Source organism: Capsicum annuum, chromosome 9 (genome assembly GCF_002878395.1).
Source record: "Capsicum annuum cultivar UCD-10X-F1 chromosome 9, UCD10Xv1.1, whole genome shotgun sequence".
In the NCBI taxonomy this organism is placed as follows: Eukaryota; Viridiplantae; Streptophyta; class Magnoliopsida; order Solanales; family Solanaceae; genus Capsicum; species Capsicum annuum.
The window spans coordinates 26,863,446-26,884,310 of NC_061119.1; the positions used below are offsets into that span (position 1 = coordinate 26,863,446).

Below are 20,865 nucleotides of genomic sequence, written 5' to 3' on the forward strand. Positions count from 1 at the left end.
AGACCTGTCTAGCCACGGGGGCAAACAATATAAAATAACACAAACCCAAAAAAAAATATGTTGAAGCTGAATCACCAAGGAGACCATCAGCAACATAAAGCATAATGTTGGATCGAGTGAGAGGCTCTGGAACATCATCCGCACCCCAAAGCTAAAAGGATTTGCAACATATAATTAACTAGCATTTCATGCTGTTGGAACCTTGAAGTTTTGATGAATGATAATATGAATGAAACAAGTTGATATGAGTTAATTAAATGCAACTGAAAACTTTAAATTACTGATCACATGGGGAATAGAAAAAATTGAATTTGATTCAAATGCTTGATGATAAGGGAAAACAAGTTGAGTTGAAAAAGGAGTCCTACGTAAAGAAGGAGTTTCACTTCTGAGTATATCTTGAAGAGTCCTATGTATGGGAGGAGAAAGATTCTGATAAATTAATATGCGCTCATTTAAAGAATTAGAATTTGACTACAACACCAAGGAGACAAGAGTTGGAATTGAAGAAGGAGTCTCACTTGAAGTAAAACTCTATGCAATGAGAGTTTTGATTAGAGAAGGAGTTTGAAATAAAGAATGACTCTTTGGAGAGCTTTGCTTAAATAGAATATACAGCAGTCAGAGTAAGACACGCACTTACAAAGCAGAAAAGCACATCGACAGATTGCCTTCATAAAGTGCTACTCAATCACTGAAAAAACATATTGAAGAACCTGGTCCTAAGTATAGAATCCATCTAAGAGTTTTAGCGTTGATTTTTATAGTTGTTCATTGTGTTTGAACTATTGATGTAATATTAGTTTAAGTGTGTTATAAACTGAATTAGGAGCTAGTCTTTGAGTTGGGAAAGACTAAGAGACTTTGGGAAAACATACCTTGGGAGGTGTGTATAGTTAGGAATTAGAGTTTATAATTCCTAGTTGTTGAGTTATAGGGATTAGAGTTTATAATTCCTATTTTTTGGTTACAAGAGTTTTGTAATCAGCTGTTGTTGAGGCTCAGAGTTATTTAGTGAAGTTAGGGTTAAATCCTGTAGAGGTACAGGTCGTGGTTTTTTACATCTTTTTGAGCTGGATGTTTTCCACATAAAAATCATTGTGTTCTTTACTATCTGTTTTACTGCTTCCTTGGAACACGTCAGTGGAACACGTCAGGCAACCCGTTCCATCGATAAGCTACAGTTAGGCAAAAATTAGATAATCAGTAGGGCATGAATTCTTAACAAGTGGTATCAGAGTCAGGTTGTCTTAAAAAAGGATAGCACCAAAGACAAAGATCAATATGATGAATTATGCACCACCTACTGGCTACTGCAAAGGATAAGATATCAGCAGGCCTCCACTATTCAATGGACAGTACTACTCAGGATGGAAAGAAAGGATGAAAGATTTTCTTCAGGCTGTTAACTACGAACTCTGGAATAGAATTATTGATAGACCTCAATACCCCATGAAGAAGGATTCTAAAAACAAGGATGTATTAAAAAACAAGAGTGAGTATGATAAGACCGACTTTAAGATGCTTGGAAAGAATGCAAAAGCTAAGTATATTCTTATTTGCGGACTTGGACCAGATGAATACAACAGGATCTCAGGTTGCACCACTGCAAAACAAATTTAGGAAACTCTTGAAAACATATATGAGAAGAACATAGATACCTTAGAGAAAAATAAAGGAATTAAGGATAATTCAATAGCACTGAAAGAGTCTGACAGTGTAGAATCAGATCTGAATAATAGAAAGCTTACCAAGAATTTCAAAAGGTATTTTAAGAAAGGAAAGCGGTAGAACAAGAGAGGAACGAGTAGAAGGTGTTGTTCCAACTATAAGTCTCAAACTGGTTGTTTCAAGTATAAAGATATAGATCACATGATCAGGGATTGTCCATTATGGGAAATTAAGGGAAAAAATGAAAGAGCTGAAATAGAGAAATCTTACTCCAAAAGAAAGAAATCATTTGCTATGATGGCTGCATGAGGACCAAGCTCAGAAGAATCTGATGATGATGAAGTTGATGAAAGTGCACTTATGGCTATAGGTGACTCAGACATAGAAGAAAAGGAAGTAAAATCTGATGTAAGTATACAAGATCTTAAAGATAAATTTCATCTTTGTTCTAAGAAAAGACTAATTCCCTTGATGAATGCATTGATTGATGATTTTCACGAGCTCACATCTGAAAGGGATCAGTTATTCAATGTTTTTCAAGTTTAAAGTTTGATTACATTGATCTTAAGACTTGTAAAAATGTCATTGATACAGAAAACTGCACCCTAAAGGAACTGGTTAGTCAACTTGGTTCATCAAACCTTGATCTAAAATTAGAAATCTTAAAGTTGTCAATTACTGAAAAAGAAAAAGGAGCCATGAGTGAAAATCATCAAAGAATTGAGTCTAAACTTAAACAAAGAAAATATGAATTGTTTTTTCAAAGAGAAAAGGTTAGAAAGATAACTCAAGAAAACTCTAAGATAAAACTTGATCTTGAAAGAGCTAATCGGTGGTCCAAGTCATCTAGAATTGTTAATCATCTAAGTAGTAGGACTCAAAATGAGAGGGTTGGCAGAGGTTTTCACAAAGAAACCATTTCCTATAAGGATTTATGTTATATTTGTGGAAAACTAGGACACCCAACCACTAAATGTCCTGTTGCTGCCAAAAGAAGATCCAGCAGACTAAATATGGCAAATAAACTATCCCAGACCAAGAAAAGGATAACTAAACTTGGTCAGAGAAACAGGTCACGTAACCTATTGCTTGCATGGGTTAAAAGAAATCTGATTCATCCATTTACTCATAAGAAAGGACTTAAGCCTGTCTGGGTGCCAAAAGTTAACTCTTAGTTTGTTTTGTAGGTGAGAGTGAAAGGAGGCAAGCAAAATTTATGCATAAATAAAGCTTGCTTAAGGCATAAGACTAGAATAAAATAAAGTTTCTTTCACTCACCACATTTAAAGGGGGAATGGATCATTTGAAAGATGGTCAGATTTGTAGTGCTCGTGTAAGAGGGAAGAAAGGGAGATTTAAAAATATGAAAAAAAAGGATAACAATGAAACTGATGAGCATGCACAGGAACATGTTGTACTACCTGGTCCAACTGTTGTACAGACTGAGGGCATATTGACAGGGGAAACAACAAATAAAGTAATGGATGCATCAATAAAACCAACACAAGTTGCTGGTAATTTTGTTGGTAGTTTATAAGAATTGATGTTGTCAAAAGGATCTTGAGATATCCCATGGGAATCAATGCCTTGAGATTATGGTATCCAAAGGAAAGCAATTATACTCTTGAAGGCTATAAAAATGTTGACTATGTAAGCACCAAAGGCACTAAGTAGAGAGAATTTTAAAAGGAATAGGTTAGACTTGGGGATGATTAAAATTGCATGAACTCACCTCAATGATTGACTAGAATAATTATTTTTCTTTTTAATCTTATTAGCTAAAAAGTTATTCTATTCAGTCTTGCACATTTAGTTGTGTGTCCTAATTCTAGATTTTTGACTTTTCTAACCTAATTTTGAATTAGATTGTGCAGAAAAATAGGTACAAGCAACCAATTATGACCACAAAGTTCTTGTTATCAGGTATGTTCTACACTGACAAAAGCATAGGTTGTCTAAGTTGAAACAGTTGAGCACACCTGTTCAATTCCACACACTTCATCCTCTCATTGTCTAATAAAGCTAATGAATTATTGATCAAACTTTCTTTGATTTTCTCCAAATGGGTGTGCACAAGTGTGTTAATCCTATACCAGAATTCCTTCTTCTTTCTCAACCAAAATATCAGTTGTGTACCATGGATTTGCCAAGCTTGATCATCAATCACATGCAGCATATGTTTATGAAGAATGAAAAGGGACATGCTTTCCCTTTTAGTTCCTAATTGGTAATTTTTTTTGGGCTTCTCAGTCCTAAATCAGGTTTGACTTATAAAAAAATAGATGTTCTTGAACAGATGAATCATGTTGCTATACCTGTTTCAATAAGGAGGGCTAAGACTCATATGATAAAAAAAAATTGAACTAGAAGCTGCATAAGACAGCCATGAAGTGGAATAAGAGGTCTTTAAGGCTAGGATCATGACTTTGAAGCTTGACCTTGATTGATAAAGGGATGAAAATGTTGAAGTCATTCAACAATTGACACAGTTGATATCACCTGTTCCACCTTCCTCATGAACTCCTCACTATTTGTATCCTTAGTCATGTCCTACTTTTATATCATTTTTTTAATGCTCAATTGTTTTGCTTTGTTCAGTACTAGCTTAGTTTTAATGTGGAACATGCTCTGCCAGTTAAATGAAATGGTTATCTTTGCTAAATTGACTCATATTTTTGCTCTCTTTAATACATTATTAGGTTGGCTAAAGTCTTTGTCAGATTGTTTTGGTGATAGCCCTAGTGTCCATGAATAGCATAACAAATCACTTTGGCTAGTATATTATTGCATTGAAATGGTTTTTTGATGATGCGAAAAGGGGAAAGATAAGAGGGTTGTGTAATGTTTATAACTCATTGACTAACTTGTTTCATTCTAGTGTTTTATACTTAAGTGCCTACAGGTGAAGATATTTGGATGCACAAAGACAAGAGGTTTGTCATCATCAAAAAGGGGGAATTTGTTGGAACCTCGAAGTTTTGATGAATGACAATATGAATGAAACAAGTTGATATGACTTAATTCAATGCAACTCGAAACTTCAACTTACTGATCACATGGGGAATAGAACAAGTTGAATTTGATTCAAACACTTGATGATAAGGGAAAGCAAGTTGAGTTGAAAAAGGAGTCCTACGTAAAGAAGGAGTTTCATTTCTGAGTATATCTTGAAGAGTCCTATGTGTGGGAGGAGAAAGATTCTGATAAATTGATATGTGCTGATTTAAAGAATTGAAATTTGACTACAACACCAAGGAGACAAGAATTGGAATTGAAGAAGGAGTCTCACTTGAAGTAAAACTCTATGCAATGAGAGTTTTGATTAGAGAAGGAGTTTGAAATAAAGAATGACTCTTTGGAGAGCTGTGCTTAAATAGAAAATGCAGCAGTCAGAATAAGACACACACTTACAAAGTAGAAAAGCACAATCGACAGATTGACTTCACGAAGTGCTACTCAATCACTGAAGAAACATATTGAAGAACCTGGTCCTAAGTATAGAGTCCAGCTAAGAGTTTTAGCGTTGATTTTTATAGTTGTTCATTGTGTTTGAACTATTGATGTAATATTAGTTTAAGTGTGTTATAAACTGAATTAGGATCTAGTCTTTGAGTTGGGGAAAACTCAAAGACAATGGGAAAGCATACCTTGGGAGGTGTGTGTAGTTAGAAATTAGAGTTTATAATTCCTAGTTATTGAGTTATAGGGATTAGAGTTTATAATTCCTATTTTTTGGTTACAAGAGTTTTGTAATCAGTCGTTGTTAAGGCTCAGAGTTTTGGGGTTAAATCCTGTAGAGGTACAATCGTGGTTTTTTACATCTTTTTGAGCCGGGTGTTTTCCACGTAAAAATCATTGTGTTCTTTACTCTCTGTTTTACTGCTTCCTTGGAACACGTCAGGCAACCCGTTCCATCAATAAGCAACAGTTAGGCAAAAATAAGATAATCAGTAGGGCACAAATTATTAACACATTCAACTACAATCACGATCCACGAGCAAGAAAATCATAATTCATAATAAGACATCATCATCTAGTATGATATTTCTCAACTGCTATGAGTGCTGGGGGGCAAATAGACCACATGAGATATTGACCCTATTCAGGGGCCAGCACGTCAAACAACTAGCATCAGCTTCAACAATAAGAAACCTCACTAGCAACATCGGGCACAGAGGTAGATCCGTACTCTGTCCATCCTACATACCCAGTTGCATCCCATCCCAGTTCAAAGACAATTTTATAAGCACCAAACTTTGCAGAAGTCAAAAGAAAAAAAAAAGATAGAAAGATAGGTTTAATGATTTGAATAAACTAATCCTTGGATGAACCTTATTTTTTAGATTTAATATAAGAACTTGATGAGCTCCTTTTCTGTGGATGAAAGCATAATACGACTCATGAGCTCTTGACTGGAGAAAAAGGCTTACCTAATATATTATATACAGGTGCACATAGAAAACCTCCAGCCAGTATCTGCTATTATGCATTGCAAATACATTAACTACAAATAGCATCGAAAGCTGCATATCAACAGCTAACCATCAGCAATAATCAACACATAATCTACCAATCAGCCTCGTCAAATTTCACGAACTAACTATAAGCTACTATACGGGTTGACAGTCACATCATCATCATCATCTGACATCAACCTCATCAACCGTCTCTCGATCATAACTATAAAACTCAGCACGAGTTTGGTTACAAAGTTAGTACATCCATAGGAAGTATACTTTGTCTTATACTGAGAAGTGCAGTAGTAGGAAAGAATATAGAGAAGTAACAGTTGATCAGTTGTATGCATAATGCAAAAAGTGGTCGAAGGAATTCATCAACATAGTTTCAGCACCATGACTCATAATATCTAAGTTCCCAACCCAGTACAATAACACAAAAAAACTTATAGATAGCAAAAGCATGCACTACATAGAGTACAGAAACATTAAACATCAGGAGACCAGTCCTACCAAAATGCCAGATAATACTTCTGCCTTGAAATTACATCACAGTTTGTATTTTTAACAGCACATTCAGAAGACAGCTAAAGTTGATGCACTTCATCTGCCCGTTTTCAGATTGCCACCAGAAAATTACACTTGAAAAGTTGAAAAATAAGATCATATATGACCTAGCAAAAAGATTTAACTAGAAAAATAGGATCCATCACCAAAGCTCAGGCTATTACCTCATCAGCACGAGGAAAAGGACTTCGGGAATCCATTGCCCGACCTGGAGGAGAACGGCTATGCGGAGTTGGAGAGCATTCACTGAATGCGCCTCTCAGGACTTCTCTTTTTGGGTGATAAGATTCTACGAGTAGACTCTTTCCTAAGAGAACTTGGGCTGCACCGAGCTAGGGAGGCACTGCAATATATTTCACAATAACTGGCTGATCTAAAGCAATAAAAGACAATACACATTGTATATAATAGATAAAGTGAAAACCTATCAAAAGATGGGCTCCATCTACGGTGTTTTCTGTCACGTCCCCTACCGTAATCTCGATCATAGTTTGGACTTAAGATGCCGCTCCTACTCTGATAGCGATAGTCCCGCTCCCTCTGCCTATACCTATCACGCTCATAGCGATCAATGCTTCTACTGTTACTTCTCTTGTATTCGCTGTCCCTGTGATAGTTATTGCGGTATCTATTCAAGGAGAAAAACATCAAACTCATCAACATAGATCAATTGTCTTCAACCTAGATCAGCCTGAGAAATGAGACAAAGTGGATAGTTATAAGAGTTTTCCCCCACAGCAGCATTCTTGTCATCTAAAGTGCGACCATTAAGACAGGACTCGCTCTCAATGGATTCTAGATTATTACTTTTGATGGAAAAATTGGATGTCCTGGTATTCTCAGCGTGGAGAAGAGAATGCAGCATCAGGTGCATCAGCCCATGAATCTTTTTCCAGCATTTGGGGGCTTTTATTACTCAATACTTGATCCTTTTGCAGATTAGCATATTTACCAGTAGATTGATCACCTCCATTACCTGTTAAACCAATTAATTCATGGCGAGGTTTCTTACGGCTATCATTCTGGGAGAGTGGTTCATTGGTGAGTCGACTACTTGGATGTGGCACTATATGATCATCATTAGGGCAGACCTCATCCCAAGATATATCATCAAGCTGTAACACCAGTTACAGAATTTTAGCTGTAATAACTTCAGAGGATACTTCCATAAAATGAGCAACTCAAAATTAGAATTTAAAAATTGTAATACGGGCAAATGATAAAGCACGGATAAGCATCGAATGCTCTTTGTCTCGTACAAGTATATAGGTCAAAAACACCGAAAGAACTAGCTAAGATTTACCAAACTTACCACCCTTCAATCTATGTAGCTACGCCACTGTGTGGATTATCAACTGACCCCTTTTCTTAATTAGTCAGCAAGCCTTGCCTTTCTTCACACCATTAATTAAGTCAACAAGAAACAAACTTTTATCAACATATGCACATAACGCAGTTATCAACATGAAGTTATCATTAAGGAAGACATACAAATAAGTAAATCAAATAACCGGTGTGTCGGAATCATATGAATAACTGGAAGAGATTCTATTATTGGGGGAACATATATAGAGTTGGAAAGATGTAAAGCCCCGAATATGGTACCCGAAATGCTACACGGTGCTAACAATCTCGAAGGACCACTAGCCAACCCATGACCGATATCTGTACTAAGCACCGCATAACATACTGTATAAATGTAGAATAAAAGGCTGAAAGTCCATAAAGTTCAAATATTTAATAAAACATGACATCTGAATAATATGGTATCCCATACCAAAACTGAAATAACTATCTGAACATGCTAGTCTGAAATCCTCTAAACTGTCAAAAAACTGTGGAGTGGATGGGACATGTCCCTAACTAACTCCAGACTACTGAAAATAATAAAGTAATAAAATAATCATGCTATCCTCGAATGATGAGGACTCACTACTAGTCTGGCCATTGAATATCTGATCTACTAAGGTGCTCTGGAGCTCGTACTTCTGAACCTATGGTATAAAACACCATAGTGTAAATGCGTCAGTACGATTGAATGTACTGGTATGAAAGTGAGGTTGGCTGAATGCAAGGGGTTTATATGCATGAACAATACTAACTGACTGAATAACATGAACGTGAGAATACATGCATGAATACGTGAATTGTAATTGAGATCATGACATCACTAAATCTGAATACTGATAACATAAGTTTCGTATAACTGCACTATTATCTAAATGACTGTGTCTGACAGTCCTATTTCTGATTGAACTAGTCGAGTTTCGTACTGAACTGGGTGATTGTATTTGACAGTCCTGAATTTTGTAGAATTATCTGAGTTTGATTACTGAGACTGAGACTGTAACTTTGGAAAGTATTCATCTAACTGACATGCCCCAAATAAGCTATTACAGCTGAGTTGGGGTCCAATCTATAACCCCAATTACAAGGGTGCCAATATCGTGCCACTGGTAAGGACAAGCTGTGGGTGACCCAAATCTGATAGTGTCCCCAAAAGAGAACGGTGGGACCCTTATCTGACAGTGTTAATCCACCTCATCAACCCTCATCTATCAATGTTGATGTCTCAACCTATGCTGGTTACATAGTTCTGGAACGCAAGGATTACTTCTAAAGATCACACCCTCAACTGCCAGTGTGTGCCCTCATCCTTGGGTTCACTCGGTGCTAATTTCTACTCCCATCTGAATAGAAACTAAAACATAATTAACTGAACTGAACTGGACTAGGTTCAGTGAGTTCCACTGACAGATAGAATACTACAGAGATTACTAAGTTACTGAGATTTCTGAGATTACTGGGATTTCTGAGTTTTCCTGAGTCATGAGTCTGACTGAATTATACTAAGCATGGCTTGACTAATAGTATCTTGAAAACTGACACTAGCTCTAGGCACACAGCTAAATTGTCGGGTATAAGTACCCTAGGACTCGATAGCATGAAACTGACAAGACATGACACTTCCTGAACTCACAACCATAATCAACAATCCACAATACAATTATTGGGAAATTTCATGAGGCACTTGATTATCATGGTTTGGTACATAAATAGGAATGCATATAAATATGTCATAATTTCATAGGCTAATCTCATGAATAATCTATCAAATAATTTCAATACATAACAATAACCTGGAAGTCATTTTAAACATAAAGGTAAAGCATGGGTTCATTAATTTGGTCATAATTAAGTCTTAAATCATGATTCTTGTTCTCTTGGGAATTTTATCAAACACATTGCATGCATAACCTTAGGCTTAGGCATATACGCTAGTTCATACATCATGGTTACTTTAATTAACTCCATTTAAAAGTTTCCAACCCACATACTGCCATAATTTCATGAAAAGTCCATAAAGACTCCAACTTGGGATTCATACAACCACATCAACATAATTAAAATCAACCCATTACATGAAAATCATAATTCATGAGTTTAAAATAGGATTCTTGAGCTTCATGGGTGAAAGAAACCCATGAATCAATACTTTACATACCTGGGTGGATGATTTCTTAATGATTGGTGGAGGAAAGCTTGAATTCTTAACTTGAGATTAAACACCTAAGGTTTCTTGTTCTTGGGGATTGATCTTTGAGAGAAACCCTAATTTGGTGTTGTGGATAAATAAAGAAGTTATGAGCTCTAGTATGGTATAATTAAGGGTTAAAACAGGTGGAAAAAATCCAAATACCCTTTTAAAAATGGCTTAAAATCATTGATCAGAAGTAGTGACAATTTGGGCAATGGTCCAGCACTGGCTTGATGGTCCATCGGTCCTAACCGTCGCACTTGGCCAGAACCTGAACTTTTTGCCTCATTTATAATGGTTTGGGTGATGGTCCGTCACTGGCTCGATGGTTCTTCGGTCTTGACTGTCGCACTTGACCAGAAGTCAGGTTCACTACCTTAGTAGTGACGGTTTGGGCAATGGTCCGTCGCTAGCTCGATGGTCCGTTGGCCTAACCATCGCTAGCTCGACGGTCCGTCGGCCTAACCGCCGCTAGCTAGACGGTCTGTTGGCCTAACCGTTGCTAGCTCAATGGTCTGTCATCCTAACCGTCGCTTCTGGGCAGTTCCGATAGTTCTCTGTAAAACGTCTTTAACTTTTTTTTACTCTGATATCGGATTTGGATGAAATTGGTATCGTTGAAAAGGTAATTCAATTTTCCACATGATAAAAAGTCAAAATTGGGGAAATTCTATCTGATTTAAACATTAATCATTTAGGAAGTCATCACTAACTCTTCTGGAGACTAAATTTGACTTAAAGAAGTTTGGGGTATTACAATATCTCCCCCTTGGGAACATTCGTCCTCGAATGGGACTGACTAGATTAGGAAAGCTGATAGACTGATCTTACTTAAGGGATGTGAACATTTGAGAATGTCTATATGACTGGAATTTCTAATAGACTGAAATCTCATACTGAATATGCATGTCTGATGCATGAATATGTGATGGATAGTCTTTATGAATGCATGACTAAAGTTACTTAGAAGCTGAGTTTCTCGTGATGAGAATGCATATCTGATGCATAAATACGTGAATGACATGATACATGAGCATATGAATGGATATGCAAGAGTATTTAATACCAAGTTTATAACTAAAATCTGAACATGAAACTGAATAGGCTTAAGAAAGCTATTACCTTAGGCTGAGTCTGCGTTTGTGGAGAAGAGGTGAGCATACTTGGTCTGCACGTCTGCTTCTACTTCCCAAGTAGCTCCTTCAACGGACTGATTCCGCCAAAGAACTTGACCAGAAGGACTTCCTTGTTCCTCAATCTGCTAGTCTGGTAGTTAAGAATTTTAACTGGGATCACTTCAAAAGAAAGGTTGTTCTAAATGTCTAAGCCCTCTGCCGGGACTACAACTGCTGGGTCACCTATGCACTTCTTTAGAAAGGAAACGGATGAACTGAGTCTAGATCTGAAGGCAATTCGAGCTCATAAGCTACCTTGCCGAAATAACTGAGAATTTTGAAGGGACCGACATATCGGCGATTGAGTTTTCCCTTCTTGCTGAACCGCTTTGCTCCCTTCATGGAAGAGATTTTCAAGTACAAATAATCACCAATCTCAAACTCGAGATCCTTTCTGCGCACATCTGCATAAGACTTTTGTCGGCTCTGAGCATCCCGGAGTCTTTCTCTGATCAACTGGACTTTCTCTAAGGTATTGACTATTAAGTCAGGCCCTATAACTAAGGCCTCACTAACTTCGAACCAACCAATTGGAGATCTGCATCTCCTACCATAGAGAGCTTCGAATGGAGCCATTCGAATGCTAGAATAATAGTTGTTGTTGTATGCAAACTCAATCAAAGGCAAGCGATCATCCCAACTACCCTTGAAATCAATTACACACGCTTGCAGCATATCTTCTATAGTCTGAATGATCCTTTTTTCTTGACCATATGTCTGGGGCTAAAAGGTTGTACTAAGATAAACTTGGGTACCAAGAACCTTCTGGAATGATTTCCAAAAGTGAGAGATAAACTAGGTACCTTTATCTGAGACAATAGACAATGGAACACCGTACAATCTGGACAACTCCCTGATATAGAGTTTGGCATGATCCTTGGCTAAATAGAAGGTATGGACTGGAAGAAAATGAGCTGATTTGGTTATCCTGTCTACAATGACCCAGAATGAATCATGCTGGTGACGAGTACGAGGCAAACCCATCACAAAGTCTATGTTCACTTCTTCCCACTTCTAAGTAGGAATAATGAACTCGTGCATGGACCCACTAGGCTTCTGATGCTCTATCTTAACCTGCTGACATGTAGATCACTTAGCCACAAACTCTGTAATATCTCTTTTCATCCCAATCCACTAATAGATCTTCTGCAAGTCGCGGTACATCTTAGTGGCCCCTAGATGAATAGAGTAACGCACACCATACGCTTCTGCAAAAATTCATTGCCTCAAGTCATCTACACCTGGAACACACAGACGACCCTGACAATGCAAAACACCATCTCCTCCTTAGGAGAAAACCTCTACCTTATGATCTTTGACCGACTCTTTTAACTTAACAAGACTGGGATCTCTATCTTACTTTTCTTTCACCTCAGATACTAGAGATGATTCTGAACTATTCTGAACCCATAAACTACCTTCTGTTGAATCGACTAAGCGGACACCTAGTCGGGCAAGCAGATGGATTTCCTGAGCTAACCTCTTCTTCCTGTCCTGAACATAAGCAATACTACTCATAGACAGTCTACTGAGAGCATCGGCCACTACATTGGTCTTACCAGGATGATAAAGGACACTCATGTTGTAATCTTTTAAGAGCTCTTACCACCTTCTCTGATAGAGGTTAAGATCTTTCTGAGAGAATACATACTGAAGGCTCTTGTGATCTGTGAATACGTCTACATGAACACTATAAAATTATTGCCTCCCAATATTTAAGGCAAAAACTATGGCTGCTAACTCAAGATCATGAGTGGGATAATTCTTCTCATGGGGTTTAAGTTGTCTGGAGGCGTAGGCTATGACCTTACCATACTGCATAAGGACACAACCCAAACCTACTTTGGATGCATCTCAGTACACCATGACCCATCTGAACTATCTGGAAGAGCTAAAACTGGAGCTGAGGTGAGTCGAGTCTTCAACTCTTAAAAACTCTTCTCCCAAGGATCTGACTACTGAAACTTGACTTTATTTTGAGTCAATCTGGACATAGGGGATGCAATAGAAGAAAATCCCTCAAAAAACATTTGTAATATCTAGCCAAACCTAAGAAACTCCTAATATCTGATGGAGATACAGAGCGAGGCTAGTTTGTTACTGCTTCAGATTTTTTAGGATCAACTCTAATGCCATCACCGGAAATGATATGACCAAGGAATGCTACTGACCTTAGCTAAAACTCATATTTTCTAAATTTGGCAAACAACTGATGATTTTGGAGAGTCTGTAACACTATTCTGAGATGGTTTGTATGATCTTGCTCACTACGAGAATAGAAAAGAATATCATCTATGAAAACTATGAAGAACATGTCCAAGTACTGCTTGAACACATGGTTTATCAAGTCCATGAAAGCTGCTGGGACATTAGTAAGACCAAAGGACAAGATTAAGAATTTGAAGTGACCATACCGAGTTCGAAAAGCTATTTTTGGAATGTCACATTCTCTGACTTGAGTTGATGATAGCCTAATCTGAGGTCAATCTTGGAGAAGTAACTGGCACCCTAAAGTTGGTCAAACAAGTCATCAATTCTAGAAGTGGATACTTGTTCTTGACCATGACTTTATTGAGTTGACAGTAGTCTATACATATTCTAAGAGAACCGTCTTTTTTTCGCATGAATAAGACTGGTGCAACCCATGGGAACACACTGGATCTGATGAATCCCTTGTTTCGGAGATCCTTTAATTCTTCTTTTAATTCTCTGGGTTCTGTTGGTGCCATTCTGTATGGCAGAATAGATATAGGTTGAGCATCTGGAAGAAAATCAATGCCGAAGTTTATTTCCCTTTCGGGAGGAATTCCTGGAAGATCCTTAAGAAAGACATCTGAATATTCATTCACTACTGGGATTGATTCGAGATTGGGAGTTTTGAAACTAGTGTCCTTAACTCAAACAAGATGATAAACACATTACTTAGACATCATTTTCTGTGCCCGAAGGTAGGAAATAAGCTGACCCCTGAAAGCTGAAGTGCTACCCCTCCACTCTAGGATAGATTCATTCGAAAAATGAAATTGGACAACTCTATTTTTGCAGTCGACTGTGGCATAGCAGGAATGAATCTAATCCATGCCGAGAATGACATCAAAATCAGTCATCTCTAATTCGACTAAGTATGCTAATGTGACTTTCTGAGATACTATAAGACAGTTCCTTTATACCCGTCGAGCTATAATAGTATTACCCATTGGGGTAAAGACTGAGAAGGGCTCTACTAGAATTTTGGGACTGACTCCGAAATTAACTTCTATATAAGGAGTAATAAAAGACAAAGATGCGCCTGGATCTAACAAAGTATAAACATGTACATGAAAGATCTGTAATATACCAATAACCAATTCAGGAGAATTTTCTTGATCCTATCGGTACTGAAGAGCGTAGAGTCTGTTTGGTTACTACATACTGGTTGTGCTGGATATGGCACCCTACTGATTCGGGTGATCGAACTGAACTGAGAAACTGTTCTGCTGACCCTGAAATCCCGACTAGGGACAATCTCTAACTTTATGGTCGGGCTTGCACATCCAAATCACAAATCACTGCCAGCTCTGCAAATACCGTTGTAGTTCTTACCACAAGTTTGGCAAAAAAAATTGGTTCGGGCACTGCCAACACTACCCTGAGACTTAGAGCCTGGTGCCCTATCTTTGTTACTATTCCTGAACTTAGGAACTAGAGCATTGGCTGAGGAAGGAGCTGGAACGGATGACTTTGGGTAACATCTTAGCTTCTCTCAGCTCTAGGGGGAAGAATATATCAAGAAAAGCAGTGGAAAACTCCTCTCATTCTATGGGTCCTATATTTGCACCCCTCTCTACTTTCTACTATTTGAACCATGTGTGAGCCACATCCTACAACTGGTATGTAGTTAGCTCAGCACTCTCAACAGCTGACACCCCCATGATATCGGTAACTTTCTAAACCTGATCAAGAAATTCCTGAGGATCCTCATCTGACTTAGACCCAAAAAAGGATGGAGGATTCATTCGAGTGAAGTCCCAAATCTTGGCTGCAGCTGAATTGGCCATTGGGTTGGCCAGAGCGACAGCTGGTCATTTATTCTGAGTAGCAACTGAGTTAGCAAGAGTAGTGAATGCAGCTCTGACCTTTGTATGAGAGATACATTCGTTGAAGGGATCTGCTTGGACAGACTGAGGGGCTGACTGATTTTCGTTTCTTCTCTTGAGAGGCATGTTATATAGAAAAAAAGGAAAAATGAATTAGACTGGGAGTTAAATTTGAGCTTATGCTCACTGTCATGACATAAATACTGAAAGAAGGGAAACTGTTCCTAAAATATCTTATAGCCTCCTGTACATAAATATGGCGCACAACATACCCATGCGCAAGACTCTACTAGATGCAGCTTTCAGACTCTCTAGGATACTATTGAACCTTAGGCTCTGATATAAAGTTTGTAACGCCTCGAATCTAGTACCCAAAATGTTGCACGATTTTAATAATCCCGAAGGACCACTAGCCAACCCATGATTGATATTTGTACTGTGCACTGCATAACATACTGTCGAAATGCGAATAGAAGGCTGAAATGTCATAAGGTTTAAATATTTGATCAAACATAACATCTAAATAATATGGTATCACCATACCAAAACTGAAATAACTGTCTGAACATGCTAGTTTGAAAGCCTCTAAACTGTCTAAAAACTTTGGAGTTGATGGGATATGTCCCCAACTAACTTCGGACTACTAAAAATAATAAAGTAATAAAATAATCATGTTATCCTCAAATGATGAGGACTCGCTGCTAGTCTAGCTGCTGAACATCTGATCTACTACGGATGCTCTGAAGCTCGTGCTTCTGAACCTATGGTACAAAACACCATAGCACAAATGTGTCAGTACGATTGAATATACTAGTATGCAAGTGAGGTAGACTGAATGCAAGGGGTTTATATGCATGAACAATACTAATTGACTGAATAACATGAATGTGAGAATACATGCATGAAAACGTGAATTGTAACTGAGATCATAACATCACTGAATTTGAATACTGATAACATAAGTTTTGTATAACTGATATACTATTATCTGAATAACTGTGTTTGACAGTCCTATTTCTGATGGAACTAGCTAAGTTTCATACTGAACTGGGTGATTGTATCTGACAGACCTGAATTTTGTAGAACTATCTGAGTTCTATTACTGAGACTGAAACTGAGACTGTAACTGTAAAAAGTAGTCATCTAACTGACATATCCCAAATAAACTATTATAGCTGAGTTGGGGGCCAATTTGTAACCCCAATTAGAAGGGTGTCAATACCGCACCACTGATAAGGACAAGCTGTGGGTGACCCTCATCTGATAGTATCCCCAAAAGAGAACAGTGGGACCCTCATCTGCCAGTTTTAATCTACCTCATTAACCCTCATCTGTCAGTGTTAATGTCTCAACCTATGTTGGCTACATAGTTTTGGAACGTAAGGATTGCTTCTAAGGATTACACCCTCAACTGTCAGTGTGTGCCCTCATCCTTGGGTTTACTCTGTGCTAATTCCTACTCCGATCTGAATTAGACACTGAAACATGATTAATTGAACTGAATTGGACTGGGTTCAGTGAGTTTTACTAACTGACGAAATACTACAGAGATTACTGAGTTACTGAGATTTCTGAGATTACTGGGATTTCTGAGTTTTCCTGAGTCATGAGTCTGACTGAATTATACTAAGCATGGCTTGACTGAGAGTATCTGGAAAACTGACACCGGCTCTAGGTACACAGCTAAATTATCGGGTACAGGTACCCCCAGGACTCGATAGCATGAAACTGACAAAACATGACACTTCCTGGACTCACGACCATAATCAATAATCCATAATACAATCATTGAAAAATTTCATGAGGCACTTGATTATCATGGTTTGTTACATGAATAGGAATGCATATAAACATGTCATAATTTCATAGGCTAATCTCATGAAAAATCCATCAAATAATTTCAATGCACAACAATAACATGGAATTCATTTTGAACATAAAGGTAAAGAATGGGTTCATCAATTTGGTCATAATTGAGTCCTAAAGCATGATTCTTGTTCTCTTGGGCATTTTCTCAAACACATTGCGTGCATAACCTTAGGCTTAGGCATATACACTAGTTCATACATCATGGTTACTTTAATCAACTCCATTTAAAAGTTTCCAAACCACATACTAGCATAATTTCATGAAAAGTACATAAAGACTCCAACTTGGAATTCATACAACCACATCAACATAATTAAAATCAACCCACCACATGGAAATCACAATTCATGAGTTTAAAATGGGATTCTTGAGCTTTATGGGTGAAATAAATCCATGAATCAATACTTTACATACCTGGGTGGATGATTTCTTGAAGATTGGTGGAGGAAAGCTTGAATTATTGACTTGGGATTAAACACCTAGGGTTTCTTGTTCTTGGGGATTGATCTTTGAGAGAAACACTAATTTGGTGTTGTGGATGAATAAAGAAGTTATGAGCTCTGGTCTGGTATAATTAGTGGTTAAAATGGGTGAAAAAAACCCGAAAAAAACCCAAACACCCTTTTAAAAATGGCTTAAAATCGTTGATCGGAAGTGGCGACTGTTTGGGCGATGGTCCATCTCTGGCTCGGCGATCCTTCGGTACAGTCCAGCGTACTTGGCCAGAACCTAAACTTTCAGTTTGGGCGATAGTCCATCGCTGGCTCAATGGTCCGTTAGTCCTGACCGTCGCACTTGACCAGAAGTCGGGTTCACTGCCTTAGTCGTGATGGCTTGGGCGACGGTCCATTGCTAGCTCGATGGTCCATCGGCTTGACCGTCGCTTCCGGGCAGTTCCGACAGTTCTCTGTAAAACGTCCATAACTTCTTTTTACTTCGATACCGAATTTGGATGAAATTGGTATCGTTGGAAAGATAATTCAATTTTCCACATGATAAAAAGTTGAAATTGGGGAAATTTTATCTGATTTAAACATTAATCATTTAAGAAGTTATCACTAACTCTTTTGGAGACTAGATTTAACTTAAAGAAAGATCAGGGTATTACAAAAGATTTCTCCCTTAAATTCAATTTCTCCCCTACACAGATTATTGGGGCAACTACACAGATTATTAAAGTTTGACAGATTCTACTTACCAAAGAATTGGCTGGCCGATTGTACCAAAGAAAGAGGGTCGATTGTACAACGCGGTCGGCTGGAGTATCAATGACCGATGAGAAAGACAACATAATCTACACTCTCTACATGAGTATTGGCAGTAGGTAATATATATGCATCACTTAATTTTTCAGTTCTAGGGTTACCCTCAAAGCTAGGTATAGTATAAGTAATTGCTCATTCCCTTTTTATTTGCTAGGTAATTAAAGATTCTAGATAGATAATTCATTAACATGTTACAATTTTTCAATATCAAAGGTGGTCAATTATTACTTGGGCGAACTACTGGAATATGAAGCTGAAGAAACCAAATTTTCACACTAGTGATCTAATTAACCAAATTGTCATGGATATTAACACAAAGACTCCAAATTCTAAGAAACCAACCGTCTAGATCCGCCTCTGTTTCTACAACAAAATTCAGCAGTCCTAGGAGGTCACACTCCTTGACTAAATTACGAAATAGAGACATAATGCCACGAATAGTTAATAGGTATTTTGAACACATCGTGGGAGAGACATCACAAGAGCAAACCTCCAACTTGTTATTAATAGCAAACCACGAATAGTTAATAGTTAATAGGCATTTTGAACAGGACTTAAGGAATTAAAGACGAAACACAAAAGATTAAAGATCAGACCTTTTTTTGGGGAAAACACCACCAGCAAGCTCACTAACTAGCATCAAATTGAAAACGAAAATTTCTTTGCTATCAACAATGCTATAGATCCAAAATTCTCTACACTAAGTTGGTGGAAATGAATAAATTTGGGGACTTCTTGGTCTCCACGACAAATACTCTTCTCTACACTAATTTGGGGGAAATGAGAGTTGTCTTTGGGAAAGGGAAAGTGAGAGCTGTCAATTTGGGAAATGTTTTGCCCAATTAAAAAAAAAAAGGAAAATGTTTGGCCAATTGAAAAAAAAAAAGAGGGAAAATATTTTTTTTAGGGTCTAGGCACTATTTTTTTCGATTGATAACGGGGGTTTAAAACTCCTGCAATTAATAGCGGGGGTCTGAAACCCCCGTAAATTTATAAATCTTAGCGGCAGATTTTTCACCCCCGCATTTCATATAATTTTACGGAGGTTAAAATAACCCCCGCAAATAAACCCCCGCTATATTATCCATTTTTTGTAATGAGAAGATGATGAATAAAGCAGCAGCAACAATGAACAACAAAAATAGCTAAGAGAGAGAAAACAACAGTGGATGAGAAAAAGAGAAACACACCTTTTTTTTCCTCCATTTTTCGCTATATTAGGTAAAAATTTAGATCAAAGTGTAAATTTTAAAAACTTGTGGGTTATTCTCAAACTTACCCAACTTTCTTAATCCATAATAAAGTAATTGTCGCCTCCACTCAATTATTAAGACTTGTGTTACCTACACCTCATTTTTGAAACTCTTTTATCACTTTTAGCTCAAAGCCCCCACTCATTCTTACTAAAAATGAATGATCCAAATTATAATTTTAACCTTTATTCTTGCAATAAATATGAAAAGAGTAATATGATTAAAATAAATAATGTTAAAATGAGATCAAAGAATAATTATAATTAAATTAAGAATAATTAAATTATTCTTTTAATCAGTATAAATAACTTTTTTTAAAAATAAAAAATAAAAAAAAATGACAAGTAAAATAGTCCTTCAGAGAAATGACCAGTGAGAATTCATTATGAAGGATGTTTGTCCAAAATTTTCATCATGAAGGATGCTTCATGGAGGATGCTTGTCCAAAATTCTTGGAAAACACAAGTTTTTGAGATTAGAGCATATGCATCATAAAGAATACTCCCTCCGTTATAAATTTTTTAATTTAATTTTTCATTTTACTTCTTCTTTTTCATTAATTAAGAGCAAATAAAAAAAAAATTTCATGTTTTATTCTTTGCATTAATTATTTTTTCTTCAAACTAAAATATAAACATTATTTAATAGAGGCACTATGGTAAACTAGTCATGCTGTTAATTATTTTTCTTAATCAATGTGTCATCTCAATTTGAAACGAATAATTTGGAATGGAGAAGGAGTATAAAAAGAAAAAAAAATAATTTACTGCCAATATAAACAAGAAAAAGAAACGAGGACCATTCTTTTCTATAATTATGATATTCATGACAGATTATGCGTAGAGTCAGATTATGCTAGAGAGTGGCAGTTGGACTTGGACCCTTTGTGGATTCCGAATTCTAGCTTTTATAAATTATTAAGTTTTAAATTAAAAAATTTATACATATGATGAAATTTCAAGACAATTATAGTGGTTTAAATCAAAGTCATTAA

The 20,865-nt window shown here is 37.0% G+C and overlaps 1 long non-coding RNA gene across 2 annotated transcripts in view; it reads right to left on the reverse strand.

Moving 5' to 3' along the window:
* The window catches only part of LOC107843000, a 23,508-nt gene extending 3,981 nt beyond the window's left edge, over positions 1–19,527 (reverse strand). The window contains exons 1-5 of one of the 2 annotated variants that reach the window (XR_007044706.1): positions 19,215–19,527; positions 8,008–8,089; positions 7,120–7,810; positions 6,860–7,038; positions 6,102–6,351 (exon numbers count right to left, since the gene is read on the reverse strand). This is a non-coding gene — a long non-coding RNA (uncharacterized LOC107843000). The remainder of the gene's footprint in view (positions 1–6,101; positions 6,352–6,859; positions 7,039–7,119; positions 7,811–8,007; positions 8,090–19,214) is intronic. The other variant, XR_001666235.2, reaches the window with a different exon arrangement.
* Positions 19,528–20,865: the final 1,338 nt, after the last annotated feature.